Raw genomic sequence first — 21,247 nt, 5'->3', positions numbered from 1 at the left:
TCACAGAAAAAGAGCTGTATGCGCAACCTTTTTGTAAAATCTGCCAAAAATCGGATATTTAATATTTTACAGTAAGACCAGTTGGGTTTGAAAGTTAACTCGTGGAACTAACCAATACAAAAAGAATATCATGATTTGGTTAAACAATGACTGAGTTATGACTGTTCAAAGTCGAACAAAATAATCTGGCAGATTGCATGTTTGCTTGTGTGCATTTTTAGGGTATTTCAATAAGAACATCATGCATGTCCTTGGTAAGGCCCGATTTCTAACACATGCATGGAATGAATGAGCATCCAAGATGTACTAGAAATGGTTTAATGCTTTCGTTCATGCATGAACACACAAGAAATGGAGAAGAACATGAAATATTATGTTTTGATGTCACATGATCATATGTGCTTCTTTTCCACTCCTTGCATGGGTTTGATCCCGGATTTTCACCATCTTTAACACATGCATTGTGTTATGGTGAGAATCTACAAACCACAAGGGGAGAATAAAGATTTCTAGCCATGGAAAGGCATAGAATCCGAAAAGTAGAGAAGACTAAGAAGAAAAAGAGGTTTAACCATGAAACTATGGAAGAAGATGTTGTTGTTTACCTTGGTTTTGATCTTGAGAGAAGTAAGAACACTTCAAGGGATTCAAAATCTGGAAATTTTGCAGAGGATTGAGAGGATTTTCGTGAGTTTAGAGAGAAGGAAGAAGAGAGTGAAGTGAGAGAGTGAAGTGGAAGAGGTGGAGTAAGGGTTTAGGCTTGATGATTGTGTTTTGGGGAAGAGAGAGGGCATGGGGAGAGGTGATGGCCGGTTTTTGCATGCCTTTTGGCCTCCTCTCTCCTAAATTTTAAACTTTATAAACTTCCCTCCCATATTTTATATAAAAACATTCATTTTTATAAAATGTTTATTAAGCAATTTGATTTATTTAAAAATCTTGTTTTCAACAAATAATTTATGATTAATACTTGTAATTTATATTTCTAGTTCATTGGTATAATCCATAATTTGATTAATATAATTTGATACTAGGAAGTTTATAGCCAAATTTTATAAAGTTTTTAAGCTTTATATTTTATAACTTTGGATTTTTGGCTCTTTAGGGTTTTTGGAACATTGTTTGGTATTCAACAACATGTTGAAGTATAATTAGAGTGTTTTAATTTATTTTTAGAGTTTTATACCCTATTTCAATTATAACAAAGTTTGAAGCTTATTCTAATTATAGTATTGGCATTTCCTATTGTAGCTAAGCAACTTACTAGAATTGTAAGTATCAAGTATATTAGTCCTAGACCTTAGTTGGATCCTAGTTTATGCAAGATTTTTGACCTAATTTATACTACTAGGTCATGGCATGTTGTGCATGAATGGTTATTTATTTTCTAAAGTTAATTGCACTAAAATTCACTTAAATATACATAAATACCCAAAACCAGTTTATACATTATGAAAACCACTTTTGATATTTTTCCCAAGATATTTATACTGTAAATGATGTTACAAAAATTTATGGTAATTTATTTTAACTGTTTAATAATATTTCTTTAATTAATGACTATTTAAAGGAATAAAACAAGGAAAAACACAAATAACCACTGAAAAATATATTTTATATTTTTCCCAGCCTATTTATGTATAATAACAATTAAATAAAAAGTTTGGGTAATTTTGGAAACTGTTTACTATTTATTTCAATTTTTATTGAAATAAATGCTCAAAAATTTTAAAATATAATTAAACAGCTTGGAAATCCATTTTTATAATTTTCCCAGCTTAGTATTGTGTATTAACAGTTAAATAAAAAGTTTGAGAATTTTTATCCCTCGAATGCTATTTTTCGTGAATTTATGTTGTTATTGAGACTTAAAATTTGGAAAATTAACCTTCCAAGGTTGTAATTAATCGCACGACTTGTAAAATTTCAATACATCAGAAAAAGTGTAACAAAATGATATAAATCCAATACTAAAACATAAATTGGCATTTCCCTATATGTAGAGTTTAGTATATTAGCATTAGATATCGACATGGAAACTCACTAGTGCGTGTGTTTGGTGTCGTAGGATCCCGGTAGTAAGACGTTGGTGCATCCCGAAGTACCGCTTGTGTCTACACAAAACATCGTGAGTATTCACGCACTCCCCTATTTTCAGTTTTATGTTTTGGGGTGGAAAAGCATGTCCAGAAAAACTATTGTTTGCATGTTGTACTTAAATTGAATTGTATCAAACATGATTGCTATTGTATTGCTATGTTTCTTTATGTATGTCTATGCAACACGGAACATGAGAACTTATCGTACAAAGGCCCTTCCCTTATCTCTAACCATTAACTCTTTGAGCCAATGGTCGTTATGGATAGCGCTATTAGGAATTGACAACTCCTCACTCGCCCGAATCGCTGGAGTGCATGATACCATATTCATCTATGGAACGATAAGCATAGATCTCGATAGGGCTTCAGTCATAGGTTTGGTTGAGACTCATTGTTTGCTCATACACATACAAACGCGTTTCTCGTTATAGCAATAAACTTGTATTCATTAATAGCAATCAACTTGTTTATCATTGAAGCAATGTACTTGTATTTACGAAAAGCCTTATTGTACGCTCGATTTTATAAACTTGTGATACTCACCAACTATTTTCATAGTTGACGCTCGTTTTACATGCTTTTTCAGGAAATAATTAGTAAGTGGATGTAAAGATTCATCATCATAGAGCATGCTGCATCGTGTTGAAGCTATTATGAAGCTATATTTTGAACAATGTTATTTTGAAAAACTTGTATTTTGTTCTTTTGAAGCTATGGGTTGTAAACTTTTAAATACTGCTATGGTGATGTATCTTTATCTTTTGCAATGAAACCGTTATCGCTGTCATACCTTGCGTTTCCGCTTTAGCGGGGTGTGACAGAAGTGGTATCAGAGCTAAAGTTATAGAGAACATCGGTTTTTCTTTAAGAAAACACAACCTATAACTAAAACTTACAAAGAAATTCCTTTTACATCAAACATATTACAAGTATAATTAGGTTGGGAGTTGTATTATTGGACCTTGATTAAACATAGCCTGATCACCTATGTTTAATTAAGAAAAGATTTATACAAAGCTTGAGCTAATTATAATGGGAATATGTTCAACAAAAATATTTGAGAAAACCTTATTTAAAAATTTCAAAAGGTTAATTTTGGTGTGTGTAAGCATTGCATATTATAGGCATGCATTGTCATTTATTTCATATCTCATTGAAACTATGTCACAGTCCACTATGTCAAGATCGTCATCTTCCCGCGCTACCGCCTCAGCCGATGAATCCGGCTACGTCACTGTTATCCCTCGACGTAATCCCCCCGCCTCGATAGAAGAAGACCCATCAGAGGATACGGAAGATACTGGGAACTCGGTGGAGATCAGCAATGACAACGCCCCGAGTCAACGACGCGAGGCATCACCGACATCGGTGTTGCCACAGCCACCGCTCTATGGACTTCGCATTCGGAGGACAGCGAGGAAGAGTGTCCCCATTCCAGGAAGGATACCCGCCAGCACAGCAGGACATGGCACGGCAAGACCTAGCGGGGTAGGACCCAGCGATGCAGGACCAAGAGCATCCTCACCTCAGCAAGTCATAGGGATACCTGTCCGACAGCCAGGTATGACCCCGGAGGAGTCCCGGAGATTGCAGTCGATAGCAGCAGGCCTACGTCACAGTCTCGCTGCGATAGCTGGGCATCGAGAAGTTTTGGATGAAGTCTTGGCAGGAATGGAAATCCTGTATCAGCATTCGATGGAGACTGCTGACACTGCTAGTGCTGCTAGACGAGAGGCAGGTCATGCGATGACAGCATATTATATGTTTGGTTGGCTATTATTGATTGTGATGTGATAAGGATGGGAGCATCGACAATGGAAAGCTCTAGTAGCAAGAGGAAGCCAGCAGATCAGGGAGAGAAGAAGTATGGAGGCAAGTCAGGGAGGGAGCAGAAAGTCTCAAGAAACTTTATGGTAAGAGCCCAGGAGCAAGAACCAGTGAAAACTCAAGGACAAGAAGTGCAGGAGCGAAAGCAGTACTCAGGGCCGCTTCCGAAGTGCAATAAGTGTAACTTCCATCACAAGGGAGCTTGCCCGGTGTGCCAAAACTGTAAGCAAACAGGCCATTACTCGAAGTATTGTAAGGTGAATAAGGAGGGAAAAAGGACATGTTACGAGTGCGGGAGTATTGATCATCTCCGTAGAGCATGTCCTAAACTGAACAATGGACCTGGTAACCATGGACAAGGCCAAGCCAGGCAAAACTTTCAAGGAAATCAAGTTAGACAACCAAGAGGTGTAGCCTTTGTGATTGGTGCAGAAGAAGCTCGTCAGAACCCTGAAGTGATAACAGGTACGTTCCTCCTGAACAACCACTTTGCATCAGTAATATTCGATGCGGGAGCAGATAGGAGTTTTGTTTCTTTAGCATTTAGACCGTTAATTGGCTTGAAATCGGTAAAGATGAGGATTGCATATGCTATTGAACTTGCTGATGGGTATGAAATTAGGGCTAGTGATATAATTCCTGGTTGTACTCTGAATTTAGCTGATAAACTCTTTAGCATTGACCTAATTCCTATAGAGCTAGGTAGTTTTGATGTGATAGTAGGGATGGATTGGTTATCCAAAAATAGAGCAGACATTGGTTGTTATGAGAAAGTCATCAGAGTGCCTCTCCCTAATGGAGAAACCCTTATCATACACGGTGAGAAGCCAGGAAGAAGTTTAAACATAGTATCAAGCGTGAAGGTTCACAAGTACCTGAAGAAGAATTGTATTGCATGCATGGCCCATGTGCTAGAAAGAGAACCTGAAGCTAAGCAACTCAAGGAGATTCCAGTGGTTCAAAACTATCCCGAAGTATTTCCGGAGGAATTGCCCGGTCTACCCCCTTATAGACAGGTCGAATTTCGGATAGACTTAGTTCCCGGAGCGGCACCGGTAGCAAAAGCACCATATCGCCTTGCACCATCCGAGATGCAAGAACTATCCGGACAACTTCAAGAACTTCTAGACAAAGGGTTTATTCGACCAAGTTCTTCACCTTGGGGAGCCCCAGTGTTATTCGTCAAAAAGAAAGATGGTTCGTTCCGAATGTGCATTGATTACAGAGAATTGAACAAGTTGACAATCAAGAATCGATATCCCCTCCCTAGAATAGATGACTTGTTCGATCAGTTGCAGGGCGCTTCCTACTTCTCAAAAATCGACCTTCGGTCAGGGTATCATCAGCTAAGAATTCACGAAGAGGACATTCACAAGACAACGTTTAGAACCCGTTATGGACATTATGAATTCTTAGTCATGCCTTTTGGACTAACGAACGCACCCGCTGTATTCATGGATTTGATGAATAGGGTTTGTAGACCATACCTAGACAGGTTTATAATTGTCTTTATCGATGACATACTTGTTTACTCGCGGACCAAAGAAGATCACAATAGACATCTAAAGCTAGTGTTGGAGCTGTTGAAGGAACAAAAATTGTATGCCAAGTTCACTAAGTGTGAATTTTGGATTCGGGAAGTACATTTTCTTGGTCATGTGATCGGTGAAAGAGGAATCCATGTAGATCCAGCTAAGATAGAGGCAATCAAGAAATGGGAGGCCCCCAAAACCCCGACAGAAATACGACAATTCCTAGGATTAGCTGGGTACTACAGACGCTTCATTGAGAATTTCTCTAGGATTGCTCAACCATTAACATCTTTGACCCAAAAGGATAGAAAATTTCTCTGGGAAGAGAAACACGAAGAGGCGTTTCAAATCCTGAAAAACAAGCTGTGCAATGCACCAATTCTGGCTTTACCAGAAGGATCAGAGAACTTTGTGGTGTATTGTGATGCGTCTCATCAAGGATTAGGATGTGTGCTAATGCAAAAAGATAGGGTCATTGCATATGCTTCCAGACAACTCAAACCGCACGAGAAGAATTATACCACCCATGATCTAGAACTAGGAGCAATAGTTTTCGCCCTTAAGATATGGAGGCATTATTTGTACGGAACCAAATGCACCATTTATACCGATCACAAAAGCCTTCAGCATATCCTGGATCAGAAAATGTTAAACATGCGGCAGAGAAGATGGGTAGAGTTGTTTAGTGATTATGATTGTGAGATACGATACCACCCAGGAAAGGCTAACGTAGTAGCCGACGCTCTTAGTAGGAAAGTAAGAGTGAAACCTTCCCGTGTGAGAGCTTTGGGAATGGTAATTCAGACAAGCTTGAAATCTCAAATCATTAATGCCCAGGAGAAAGCGTTATGCAAGGAAAATCTTCCAGGCGAAACTTTACATGGTTTGGAAGAAAGATTTGAAACCAAACCTGATGGAGTTCGTTATTTTAAAGACAGGGTCTGGATTCCAAGGGTTAACAACCTGAGAGACATGGTATTAGAAGAGTCTCATCGATCTAAATACTCCATCCACCCTGGAGCAGATAAGATGTACAAGGATCTTAAAGAGTACTATTGGTGGCCTGGAATGAAAAAGGATATTGCCTTGTACGTCGGGAAGTGTTTGACATGCTCAATAGTCAAAGCTGAACATCAGAAACCTTCCGGGTTGTTGCAACAACCTGAAATTCCCCAATGGAAATGGGAGCAAATATCTATGGATTTCGTTACCAAACTCCCTAGAACTGCTAGAGGTCACGACTCAATTTGGGTCATAGTGGATCGACTGACGAAATCCGCTCACTTTCTCCCTATTCGAGAAGATTTCAAGATGGAAAAATTGGCCCAAATCTACATCGACAAAATTGTTTCTCTGCATGGTGTACCCCTATCTATCATTTCTGATAGAGATAGTCGTTTTACATCTCGATTTTGGTGGATGTTACAGAGGGCACTAGGAACCAAGATAGATTTGAGCACAGCTTACCACCCTCAGACAGATGGGCAAACAGAGAGAACAATACAAACATTGGAAGACATGCTACGAGCGTGTGTCATTGAGTTCAAAGGAAATTGGGATACTCATTTGCCCCTAATTGAGTTTTCCTACAATAACAGTTACCACACGAGTATCCAATGTGCTCCATATGAAGCATTGTATGGACGCAAGTGTCGTTCGCCCTTATGCTGGACAGAAATCGGTGACAGACAGTTGACTAGAGTCGAACTTATCCAGGAAACATCTGACAAGATTACTATCATCAAAGATAAGCTTAAAGCTGCTAGAGATCGTCAGAAAAGTTATGCGGATAATCGTCGAAAACCATTAGAATTCCAAGTAGGAGACAAGGTACTTTTAAAAGTGTCGCCTTGGAAAGGGCTTGTGCGTTTTGGTAAGAAAGGAAAACTAAGCCCGAGATATGTTGGACCCTTTGAAATCCTTGAAAGGATTGGTCCGGTAGCGTATAAACTCCAATTGCCCCAAGAGTTAAGCGCCATTCACGACACATTCCACGTCTCCAACCTTAAGAAATGTCTAGCCGACGAAACATTAATAGTACCCCTGGAGGAAATTAAGATCAATGATAAGCTGAGCTTCGTTGAGGAACCGATAGAAATCCTTGACAGGGAGGTAAAACAACTTAAGCGGAGTAAGATCCCGATTGTGAAAGTTCGATGGAACTCAAAACGCGGGCCGGAGTACACCTGGGAGCGCGAGGATTACATAAAGGAAAAGTATCCGCAACTATTCCCATGCGATGACAAGCGATGATATAGAATGAATTTCGGGACGAAATTCTTTTTAAGTGGGGGATACTGTGACAACTGTCAATTCAGGTCATTCTTGGACTCATGCATCTTTATAATAACCATTCATGCACAACATGCCATGACCTAGTAGTATAAATTAGGTCAAAAATCTTGCATAAACTAGGATCCAACTAAGGTCTAGGACTAATATACTTGATACTTACAATTCTAGTAAGTTGCTTAGCTACAATAGGAAATGCCAATACTATAATTAGAATAAGCTTCAAACTTTGTTATAATTGAAATAGGGTATAAAACTCTAAAAATAAATTAAAACACTCTAATTATACTTCAACATGTTGTTGAATACCAAACAATGTTCCAAAAACCCTAAAGAGCCAAAAATCCAAAGTTATAAAATATAAAGCTTAAAAACTTTATAAAATTTGGCTATAAACTTCCTAGTATCAAATTATATTAATCAAATTATGGATTATACCAATGAACTAGAAATATAAATTACAAGTATTAATCATAAATTATTTGTTGAAAACAAGATTTTTAAATAAATCAAATTGCTTAATAAACATTTTATAAAAATGAATGTTTTTATATAAAATATGGGAGGGAAGTTTATAAAGTTTAAAATTTAGGAGAGAGGAGGCCAAAAGGCATGCAAAAACCGGCCATCACCTCTCCCCATGCCCTCTCTCTTCCCCAAAACACAATCATCAAGCCTAAACCCTTACTCCACCTCTTCCACTTCACTCTCTCACTTCACTCTCTTCTTCCTTCTCTCTAAACTCACGAAAATCCTCTCAATCCTCTGCAAAATTTCCAGATTTTGAATCCCTTGAAGTGTTCTTACTTCTCTCAAGATCAAAACCAAGGTAAACAACAACATCTTCTTCCATAGTTTCATGGTTAAACCTCTTTTTCTTCTTAGTCTTCTCTACTTTTCGGATTCTATGCCTTTCCATGGCTAGAAATCTTTATTCTCCCCTTGTGGTTTGTAGATTCTCACCATAACACAATGCATGTGTTAAAGATGGTGAAAATCCGGGATCAAACCCATGCAAGGAGTGGAAAAGAAGCACATATGATCATGTGACATCAAAACATAATATTTCATGTTCTTCTCCATTTCTTGTGTGTTCATGCATGAACGAAAGCATTAAACCATTTCTAGTACATCTTGGATGCTCATTCATTCCATGCATGTGTTAGAAATCGGGCCTTACCAAGGACATGCATGATGTTCTTATTGAAATACCCTAAAAATGCACACAAGCAAACATGCAATCTGCCAGATTATTTTGTTCGACTTTGAACAGTCATAACTCAGTCATTGTTTAACCAAATCATGATATTCTTTTTGTATTGGTTAGTTCCACGAGTTAACTTTCAAACCCAACTGGTCTTACTGTAAAATATTAAATATCCGATTTTTGGCAGATTTTACAAAAAGGTTGCGCATACAGCTCTTTTTCTGTGATCACTATTTTTATCTTGCTTAAACAATGGTCTTAAACCCAACCATAAATCTTAGGAAAAATACCTTAGAAACTTAACATATCTAGTGAGTTATGGTTGAAATTTCGTGGCTTAAAACCTCACTGAATGGGCTACAAAAATTCATGAACCTCAGCCACATCTACACTTCATGCATTATTGCATGCAACTTTTCTTAAATTGTTTGGAATCATTACCCTCATTTCTCTTCTGAATACATTCTTAACATTTTTACTTTTGAAAGCCCTTGCATGCATGAGATAATCTGGAAAATTTCAAGAGCTTTTGTTATTTATTTGATTTATTAGAATTATTGCTAAAACCAAGGGCATAAATCATATAAAATACTTCCAGAGGTCAATAAATCCTAAATAAATTCATGGATGATACTTATGGGGAATAATGACCCCTCACCAAATTTCAGCAATTTTTGTTACTGTTTCATATGATTTCTAATTTTCTTTTATTTAGGACATGATAAATTACAAAACCACTTTTTAGGATGTGAAAATTGTATCTAACAATTTTCGCATACCTTACTTGTGATGGGTGACTCAAGAAAATAATTTCAAGATTTTTCATCATGTCTAGCTATTTTTCCCAATTTTTGGTAATTATAATGGCTTAAAAATGGGAAAAATAGTTCTGATTATCCAAAATTCATGAAAATTTGCCAGGATATCATATTATATAGTAGGAGGTTACATAAAAATTTTGAATATTTTTCTCCACTGTAAACTATTTTTCCCTTATTTTCTAAAGTTAATTGCACTAAAATTCACTTAAATATACATAAATACCCAAAACCAGTTTATACATTATGAAAACCACTTTTGATATTTTTCCCAAGATATTTATACTGTAAATGATGTTACAAAAATTTATGGTAATTTATTTTAACTGTTTAATAATATTTCTTTAATTAATGACTATTTAAAGGAATAAAACAAGGAAAAATACAAATAACCACTGAAAAATATATTTTATATTTTTCCCAGCCTATTTATGTATAATAACAATTAAATAAAAAGTTTGGGTAATTTTGGAAACTGTTTACTATTTATTTCAATTTTTATTGAAATAAATGCTCAAAAATTTTAAAATATAATTAAACAGCTTGGAAATCCATTTTTATAATTTTCCCAGCTTAGTATTGTGTATTAACAGTTAAATAAAAAGTTTGAGAATTTTTATCCCTCGAATGCTATTTTTCGTGAATTTATGTTGTTATTGAGACTTAAAATTTGGAAAATTAACCTTCCAAGGTTGTAATTAATCGCACGACTTGTAAAATTTCAATACATCAGAAAAAGTGTAACAAAATGATATAAATCCAATACTAAAACATAAATTGGCATTTCCCTATATGTAGAGTTTAGTATATTAGCATTAGATATCGACATGGAAACTCACTAGTGCGTGTGTTTGGTGTCGTAGGATCCCGGTAGTAAGACGTTGGTGCATCCCGAAGTACCGCTTGTGTCTACACAAAACATCGTGAGTATTCACGCACTCCCCTATTTTCAGTTTTATGTTTTGGGGTGGAAAAGCATGTCCAGAAAAACTATTGTTTGCATGTTGTACTTAAATTGAATTGTATCAAACATGATTGCTATTGTATTGCTATGTTTCTTTATGTATGTCTATGCAACACGGAACATGAGAACTTATCGTACAAAGGCCCTTCCCTTATCTCTAACCATTAACTCTTTGAGCCAATGGTCGTTATGGATAGCGCTATTAGGAATTGACAACTCCTCACTCGCCCGAATCGCTGGAGTGCATGATACCATATTCATCTATGGAACGATAAGCATAGATCTCGATAGGGCTTCAGTCATAGGTTTGGTTGAGACTCATTGTTTGCTCATACACATACAAACGCGTTTCTCGTTATAGCAATAAACTTGTATTCATTAATAGCAATCAACTTGTTTATCATTGAAGCAATGTACTTGTATTTACGAAAAGCCTTATTGTACGCTCGATTTTATAAACTTGTGATACTCACCAACTATTTTCATAGTTGACGCTCGTTTTACATGCTTTTTCAGGAAATAATTAGTAAGTGGATGTAAAGATTCATCATCATAGAGCATGCTGCATCGTGTTGAAGCTATTATGAAGCTATATTTTGAACAATGTTATTTTGAAAAACTTGTATTTTTTTCTTTTGAAGCTATGGGTTGTAAACTTTTAAATACTGCTATGGTGATGTATCTTTATCTTTTGCAATGAAACCGTTATCGCTGTCATACCTTGCGTTTCCGCTTTAGCGGGGTGTGACAGCTAGGGTTTCCCCCGATAGACTGGAGGCGCTACAACCCGACAAGTTGATGAGACAACTCGATGAGTTGAGTTGGATTTTCCTGACACTATAGATAAAACGAAGGAACTAGATAAGTCGAGTAGATGCTCTCGACGAGTTTAGTCAACATGGACTGATGACTTATGTTGACTCTTAGGGTTTGGTCAACTGTACATCTTGGAGACCATGGTGGGGTAAAATTGTATTTTCACCCTTTTTGAGATTGGGTGGAGGAGTTAGCTTAGCATCTCGGAGTGGTTATTATAAATTGCAAATTAGAGATAATTATATTATATAGACAAAGTCTAGATTGTTCGTGGGTTACAAGATCTACTTGCTTACTTACGAGGTGAGGCTTCTCACTATAATTATCTGAGCGGTAATACTATGTGATCGGAGGGTCTTATTTGAGTTATTGACCGGAGGGTCCTATGAGATATTATTTTGTGCTTTACCGAGTAGGACCGGAGGGTCCAAACCGAGTTGTGAGATCGGAGGGTCTTCACTGAGGTATAGGTCTGGAGGGTCCAACCCGAGCTGTGAGACCGGAGGGTCCACACCGAGCCGTGAAGCCAGGGGGTTTTTACCGAGATGCATGACCGGAGGGTCCATGCCGAGCTATAGCCATGAAAGGCTTACTATTTGTGTATGTGGTATTTTAGGGAATTCACTAAGCATTGTGCTTACTATGTTATGTGCTATGTGTTTTAGGTACTTCTCTGGATCGAGGTAAAGGACCTACTTGATTGTACACACATATTTGAGACTATGTTGAGGATTCTGGGATATTTTCAGTTGTTATGTTGAATTGTGTTTTTGACAATTGATATATTGTGGTTTTGAGAAAATGTGATACTGATTTTATGTGATTAAAAATGAAATTTTGTTTGAAAATCCGAGTGTTACAAGTTGGTATCAGAGCCTCGGTTTGAGGGATTCAGATGTATTCTCGGGTATGTTTGGACTCAAACTGAGGATTTGAGAAATTTTTTCTAAAAAGAAATGATTTTTCTAAAATGAGTAAGAGTTCTAAAGAGAAAACAAGACGGAGCATTATGTACAATCAACCAGAGCCCGAATGGTGATTTCCAAAAATACCATTACTTGTTCATATTATGAGATGCCTTAGCCTAGGGTATGCTATTGATTGATGTTATTTGCTATTTGCTCTTTGCATGTAATGAGTAGTGAGAAACATAGCATCAATCTTTTAGAGAGAGTTTTGAGTAGTCTAGGAGAGATACCTAGATGATCATTGTGGAATCTACCGAGAGAGTAGTTGATATCCATGAAGGATAGAGTATTGTGAATTAGGATCCTAGGAGGAGGACATGGGACGACTACAGGTTGTTATGGAAGGTAGTATTGGGACCATACTATTGAAAACATCGGATTTGTATGCGACCAAATTAAGAATCTTAGGATGCTAAGGAGCATGTTGGGGCGGGTAGTCAAGTGTGTGTGTGTATTGAGCTAGTCTCTGATGATTTTGAGTTTTGTTTTCATAGATACTATGGTGATTACCCGCAACAACCCCAGGGGCAGTGGTACTAGTGACGAGGAGATCTGTAGGATCATTCATGAGAAAGTGGCCACAGTTATCAAAGAGGCCATACCAGAGATGTTGGTATGGAAGGTAGTATTGGGACCATACTATTGAAAACACCGGATCTGTATGCGAAAAAATTAAGAAACTTAGGATGATAAGGAGCGTGTTTGGGTGGGTAATCCAGTGTGTGTGTGTGTATTGAGCTAGTCACTGATGATTTTGAGTTTGCTTTCAAAGATACTATGGTGATTACCCGCAACAACCCTGGGGCAGTGGTACAAATGACGAGGAGATCCACATGATCATTCATGAGGAAGTGACCACAGTTATTAGAGAGGCAATACCAGAGATGTTCGGGTCTATTTAGACCATGTTGATTGAGACATTCTATGACAACCCGATATTTCGGTTCTATGTAACGACTTAAAAAGTCAAGTATTATAACCACTTTTGAAAATAATGAAATTAACTTTAAAAAAAATGTACAAAAGTATCTATTTCAGTTACCTAGTATGTTAGATATCACTAAACCGTGAGCGTACATAAAAAGAACTTCCAAATCTGACTTCGTATGAGGAAGTTATGATTTTTCCAAGTTCGGTATATCGGTAGACAACTAAAAACTCGAAACAGAGATCGAGCGACTTTAGGCCGGAATGGCCTAAATGAGAATCAAAGGTCTCAGCAATGGTATTTGAACAATAAAAAGTCTGGAAAAAACAGACATCGGATAAAGGAGTTATGAAAGTTGCCAGCGGAGTCTAAACGAAAGTTTTCTTACCCCGACCTTTTAAAAATAAATAATAAAAGGAGTCTAAAAATAAATAATAAAGGAGTTATGAAAAAACAGACATCAACAATGGTATTTCTAATGAACTTTTCTTACCCCGACCTTTTAAAAATAAATAATAAAAAATATTTCAAAATTTGCCAGCGGAGTCTAAACGAAACTTGTAGAGCGTAGTCTCACCTACGCGTGGACATAAAGAACGTCAAAAACGGAGTTCGTATGCAGAAGATATGAAATTTTGAAATTTACTGAATAATAAAAATATAAATTTAAAACAAAATTCTGTATTATTCGAAGGGGGAGTCACCGGCCCAATCCAAATTACGCCCGACGTAACAGCATACGCCCAACGTACGCGAGGACTAGGCCTCGGATCATCCACGTCGCCCCCTATGCAAGGCAATGCCCCGTCCCATTCGAGCTCCGAGGCAGTCGAGGATGCGGTCATGCATGACGCACGCGTATGCCCAGCATACCGAGGTGGTTCCCAGCCCCTATAAAAGGGATGCGAGGGTTCTGGGGAATTTACACATTTTCTCTCATCTTTCTTGCATTTTTGCCTCGTTTTCTGTGCACGTGATATCCCAAAGCCCCGGTGTCCATACTCAAGTCCCGAAGGTTTTTTGTGCTCCCGAGATTCCCGAGAATCCCAAGAAAATCCGCTTTCTCGATTCAAAGTTCTGCACGGTTTTCATCTCGCTTTCTTCGGTCTTTCAAGTGACTTCATACCCCTATAAACTATGTTTTTAAATGTTTTATAAATGCTTTTTATACAAGATTAAGGGGGGAATATGCAAGTAAAACACGCGGTTATTATCGTGTGTAACTTAATGATTCACCATATAAACTTTTTATCTAAGTAATTATATGTGATTCATAAACTACTACATGAGTATTCTCGTATGAAATATATACTTTCAATGACACGTTGTCTTGGGGAAATTAAACATATATATATATATATATATATATATATATATATATATATATATATATATATATATATATATATACACACATTCAAATCAAATGCTCCATTTTACGTTAGATATATGTGAATAGTTAAGTCACTTTACGTGTTATACTTTACATAATGAGTGAGCATTACACTAGGGTTTACTAGATGAACGAAACACACTTTGAAAAACTATAATAGGTATAGTTTACAAGGGAATCATGAACATTTACATACTAGGTACACTACATCAAAGAAGATATTTTCATATACAAGAACAAATGGACATTTTCATACGTAAATCTGTTTTATACTAAATTTTGTGAGACATTTCACGTACTTTTAATTATGCATTTTAAGTCCTATATTATATACCATAATCCTTATATGGGGAGCATGATACTTGTGTATAGATCTATACGGGATTGACAATCTCACACCTAAGTTGTTAGCTACAGCTAGGCCGACAGGCCTGGGGTGACAAACGTCATAACTTTCCAACGCCTGAAGAACGTTGATATAGGCATCCTGGTCAAATAACATGGTTATAAGACTCACATGGAGTATTAAAAACAAATTTATTTATGGGTTTTTTCAAATGCCTTAATGATTTGCACATAAAACTACTATTTTAGGCATTAAAAGCACTATTGCATAACAATTTTGGATCAAATCAAACAATCATCTACTATGTAGAAAATATGGGATTTTCTTGAAACATTTAACGTGAACAAAACATTTTCATTCTTTTTCATATAAACATTGTCACTAAATACTTACGAACTCACCAGCTTAAATGTTGACCTACTCTTTCAAAACCACTTTTATTTCTCAGGGATTCAGTAATACAAGTAAACTGCAGCTTTTGAAGAAGGGACGCTGCAGCGTTATTTTAATTTCATTTTAAACATCATGTTGTAATTTCTTTTGATACAAGTACCTTTCAACAATGTAAACTTTCAACAATTAAATTGTTACGATACTACATGAAGTCATCCACCCTCGAACGATTCTGCCATTCTGGTTTGGGGTGTGACAGATTGGTATCAGAGCATTATTTATAGTGAACTAAGTATATCGAACCACATAAGATATACAAACTATAAATGCTTAGGGACTCAAAGTCTTTGACAAAACGTTTTTACACCTAAAACCTCATTTCATTTAAATAGATTATTTTGGGTCGTAAAAGTACAAAATACATGCATACAAAGATATATTTTCATGGTTAGAACTATACAAGAAGTATTAAGATGAGTTGAACACTACGATTAGTTCTCGATATATGTAATCGAATTTGGGACGAATATAGCTTGATCAACTATATTTATCTGAGATTGGACTAACGCATGTCATGGAATGGTCGTAGTGAGAAACAAGTCAAAACTTACCAAAATAGAAACTAATATCAAACATAAAAATTTAAATACTATAAGAGTATTTTGTGCATACAAATAGTTTAATCGACATGTTTAGTGTTACATGTTTTCAAATTTTGTTCAATTCTTATAACCCTATTCTCGTATAGTCAAAATGGCTGGATTCCACCCACCAGGGGACCCCTACTACCCGAAGCAGGGCAATGGAGGATGGGTAGACGAGGATCCCGAAGAGGATGAAGAACCCATCGAGTTAAATGAATGGGATGACTCTGGTACGGACTCAGAACCAGAAGTGGTCGACCCTCCATCCATTAGGAGGAACTTTCAGGGACCGACTCCCGTTTGGGGAAGTCACCTCCACCATTGGAGCCAACAACAAGGGATACGTTATCCCTACGGTATGTTTTGGAACTTCTACAACATCAGGGACGGAGGTTCAGCCGACCGAGCACTCCCGGTCATGGTGGGCAAACTGGCCAACCAATCCTATTAATCCGGGTCCAAGCAAATCGACTTCGCGAAGTCAACGTGGAAGTGCAAGTTCACACTTCCGAAATCCGTCGATTGGATAGGTTGCAGGATGACACCCATCCTGCAAATGTAACTCGGGTAAAAGTCTTACTTTTCCTAACTCCAAATGTAAGTCGGCATGTGTTTAATATATATATATATATATATATATATATATATATATATATATATATATATATATATATATATATATATATATATATATATATATAAAGAAATTTAGTTGTATATAAATTCTTTGACTACCGCTCAGATTCATAAGCTATCTATAACTGTGCAAACTTTTATTATGAGTCAAACTCTAAACCATGGGTAGTTTAGTCGAATTTATAAATTGATAAAAATGACAAATTTATTTACACACTAAAAACTTATGTTCTTCATTCTATTTCTTTACCAGCACAATGCCGCTCCGTAGATCTACACGCCGTTTCAACAACGCACCACCTCCACCATCACCCCCTCCCACAACGGAAAATGCCACATTGATAGTTGCGGTAACAGCTGCAGTAACAGCGGCAATGGTTTAAATAAGCAACAACGGTTCTGGTGGGTGAGTAAATAGTTCTACAAATGGCCAACGTCAAGGTCGCCCAGGGGATTGATCATACAAAGATTTCATGAATAGAAAACCCATTACTTTTAATGGGGCCGGAGGAATAATGTCTCTATCCCAGTGGATAGAGAAAACTGAAGCGGTTTTTGAAATATGTTCTTGTCCGGAAGGGAACAAAGTGAAGTTCGCTACCTGTACTTTCTCTGAAAGACCTCTGACATGGTGGAATGCCCATGTTAAGTCACTAACGCTAGTAGTGGCTAACTATATGGGCTGGGAGAACCTAAAACAAATCTTACTGCAGGAGTACTGTCCACGAGGAGAATTGCAAAAGCCCGAACAGGAACTGTGGGGCCTTACCATGATAGGCTCAGATATCACGACCTATACCAACAGGTTTAGTGATTTGGCAATCCTTTGCCCAAGAATAGTTGCTCCAGAGAGCAAGAAGATCAAAAGGTACATCTGGGGACTGTCACCCCAGATTCGAGGGAGTGTTCTAGCTTTCAAGCCAATCACCCTCGATAGCGCCAAACAGTTGGCACAAGCTCTCGTAGACCATGGGGTCTGCCAAAACTTCGCAACTACCGCACCAAAGCAACCCAGAGGGAGCAAAAACAACAACGACAATACCAACAACAACAACAACAACAAGAGGTTCTGGAACAAAAGGAAGCGTCAACCTTCACAGGAACCTTCCAAGAAACAACAGATCGTGGCAGTCCATACCGATACAGCCCCCACTGCTGCACCAATTACCACTACACCAGCAAAGCCATATGCTAGAAACCTACCGAAATGCAGCAAATGCAATTTCCATCACAACAGAAATTATCGGGAGATGCATTGCAACAACTTCAACAAGAAGGGGTACACTGCCCGTTTCTGTAGAGCACCAGCACAACCGATCACCCAAGTCCAAGGAGCCGGCGTAGGCCAAGCATGTTATGGATGCGGTGAGGCTGGACACTACAAAAGAGACTGCCCTAAGGCAAGGAATTCTGGCAGCATAGGAAGACTACTGGTAATAGGGCAGAACGAAGCAATAGCTGATCCCACGGTGGTTACGGGTATGTTTCTCCTCAATAATGCTTATGCTTGCATACTATTTGATTGTTGTGCGGAGAGGAGTTTCGTGAGTCATAAACTCAAGCATATACTAAAACAGAACCCTGAAACACTCAATAAGATATTCACAGTAGACATGGAAAACGGTAGAACAGAAAGCACGAACGATATGTACACAGGCTGCACACTAACTCTAAACGAACATTCATTTCAAATCGATCTAATGTGGATCACTATAAAGAGCTTTGATGTCATCATCGGTATGGATTGGTTAAGCCTACACCATGCTGATATTATTTGTCATGAAAGGGCCGTTCGCCTAAACCTGCCAAGCGGCAAAACTCTTGTCATTTATGGGGACAAACCCGGTACCAACTTACAAATCATCTCTTGCGTCAAAGCCTAGAAATACCTATGTAAGGAGTACTATGCCTTCTTAGCCCATGTAGTAGATAAGGAAAAAGAAACAAAGAGCATCAAAGACATTCAAGATGTCTGCGATTTTCCCGATATATATATATATATATATATATATATATATATATATATATATATATGGACAAATCAAATGCTCCATTTTACGTTAGATATATGTGAATAGTTAAGTCACTTTACGTGTTATACTTTACATAATGAGTGAGCATTACACTAGGGTTTACTAGATGAACGAAACACACTTTGAAAACTATAATAGGTATAGTTTACAAGGGAATCATGAACATTTACATACTAGGTACACTACATCAAAGAAGATATTTTCATATACAAGAACAAATGGACATTTTCATTTGTAAATCTGTTTTATACTAAATTTTGTGAGACATTTCACGTACTTTTAATTATGCATTTTAAGTCCTATATTATATACCAAAATCCCTTACTTGTGTATAGATCTATACGGGATTGACAATCCCACACCTAAGCTGTTAGCTACAGCTAGGCCGGCAGGCCTGGGGTGACAAATGTCATAACTTTCCAACGCCTGAAGAACATTGATATAGGCATCCTGGTCAAATAGCATGGTTATAAGACTCACATGGAGTATTAAAAACAAATTGATTTATGGGGTTTTTTAAACTCCTTAACGATTTGCACATAAAACTACTATTTTAGGCATGAAAAGCACTATTGTATAACAGTTTTGGAACAAATCAAACAATCATCTACTATGTAGAAAAAATGGGATTTTCTTGGAACATTTAACGTGAACAAAACATTTTCATTCTTTTTCATATAAACATTGTCACTAAATACTTATGAACTCACCAGCTTAAATCCTAACCTACTCTTTCAAAACCACTTGTATTTTTCAGGGATTCAGTAATACAGGTAAACTGTAGCTTTTGAAGAAGGGACGTTGTGGCGTTAATTTAATTTTATTTTAAACATCATGTTGTGATTTATTTTAAAACAAGTACCTTTCAACAATGTAAACTTTTAAATTATATATGTGATGGTTTTATTGCTTTATTTACTATGTATTCAATTGTTACGATACTACATGAAGTCATCCACCCTCGAACGATTCCGCCGTTCTGGTTTGGGGGATATGCTACTATTACGGAGGTTGGTATTACTACTGCCACCGCGGCCATAGTTGCAGCCAGACCACAGGGAGGTGACTCGTTGTTATTCCGTGAGTTCAGCAACACGAAGCCACCAAGTTTTACCGGGATGCAGAATCTGATCGCTACCATGAGATGGATCTATGACATTGAGGGGTGTTTTTATACGTATTCTTGTCCAGAGCATCTGAGAATCCAGTTCGGGACGAACCAGCTTTGCTTCGGAGCGAAGGACTGGTGGAAGTTTGTGACTAGTTTTTTTTACCCCTGCAGATCATGCTGCAGTGACTTGGTAGAGGTTCACCAAGTTATTTTGAGATGAGTATGTTCCCAAGGTGGAGAGGGAACATTTGGCACAAGAGTTTTTGTCTCTCAAATAGAAGACAAAGGCAGTGACAGAGATTACGAGGATGTTTCATGAGAGGGTGTTGTTCTGCCCTAAGTGCATGTCCACTAAGCAGGCACATATGAGTCGGTATTAAATCATGTTGAGGAGAGGGATTTGGTAGTTCGTTGCGACCTCGTCTTATCCAACATTGGCAGAGTTGCACACAAATGCCAGGAAGAGAGAGATTGAGTTGGAGATTCAGATTAGGGAGGAGGGTAGGGGTGAAAAGGAGCTGGGCCGAGCTCGAGCCTAGCCAGGATTAGCTTGTGCTCATTTGAGTTATATGAGGATTGAGCTCGAGCTCGGCTCAATTCGAGCTTCCTTGTACTAAGCTCGGCTCGAGCTCGTAAAGAATTATACAAGCTCAGCTCGGGATCGAGCTCGACTCATTATTTATATGACGTGTCTAAATAAGCTTAAGCTCGGCTCAAGCTCGATAAGAAGCTCATTTACTAATACCCTAAATCCATAATTTCCTTAATATGTTTTTATTTTAATATATATAAACAATATTAAATTATATTATATAAATGTCCATTTAGGCTCACGAGCCAAATCAAGCTTAATGACATAGGCTTGAGCTCGATATCGTTTAATAAAAGAGCTTAATATTAAGCTCTAGCTCAGCTCGGGCTCGTTTAAAATCAATTTCGATTCAAGCTTTTAACGATCTGATCTCGAGTAGCTCGCGAGTAGCTTGGCTCGTTTGCACCCCTAGAGGAGGGAGAGCAGCAAGGGAGAGATAGGAGACAAGTATAGTTGCAGCCGGTGACAAAGCAAGCTAATCCCGCTGATTCGAGAGCTACAAGACAAAAGGGCCACACTTGTAGCAAGTTTGGCAAGATCCCTGAGGGGTCTTATCGTGCGGGGATTTGCTAAAAATGTTGAAAGGAGGGGAATATGGCAAGGGACTGACCCAAGCGATCATCGATTTGCTTTCACTGCAACCAGACG

The sequence above is a fragment of the Lactuca saligna genome, chromosome 3 (genome assembly GCF_052625555.1).
Source record: "Lactuca saligna cultivar CGN05327 chromosome 3, ASM5262555v1, whole genome shotgun sequence".
In the NCBI taxonomy this organism is placed as follows: Eukaryota; Viridiplantae; Streptophyta; class Magnoliopsida; order Asterales; family Asteraceae; genus Lactuca; species Lactuca saligna.
Note: the sequence above shows the minus strand (reverse complement) of the source record.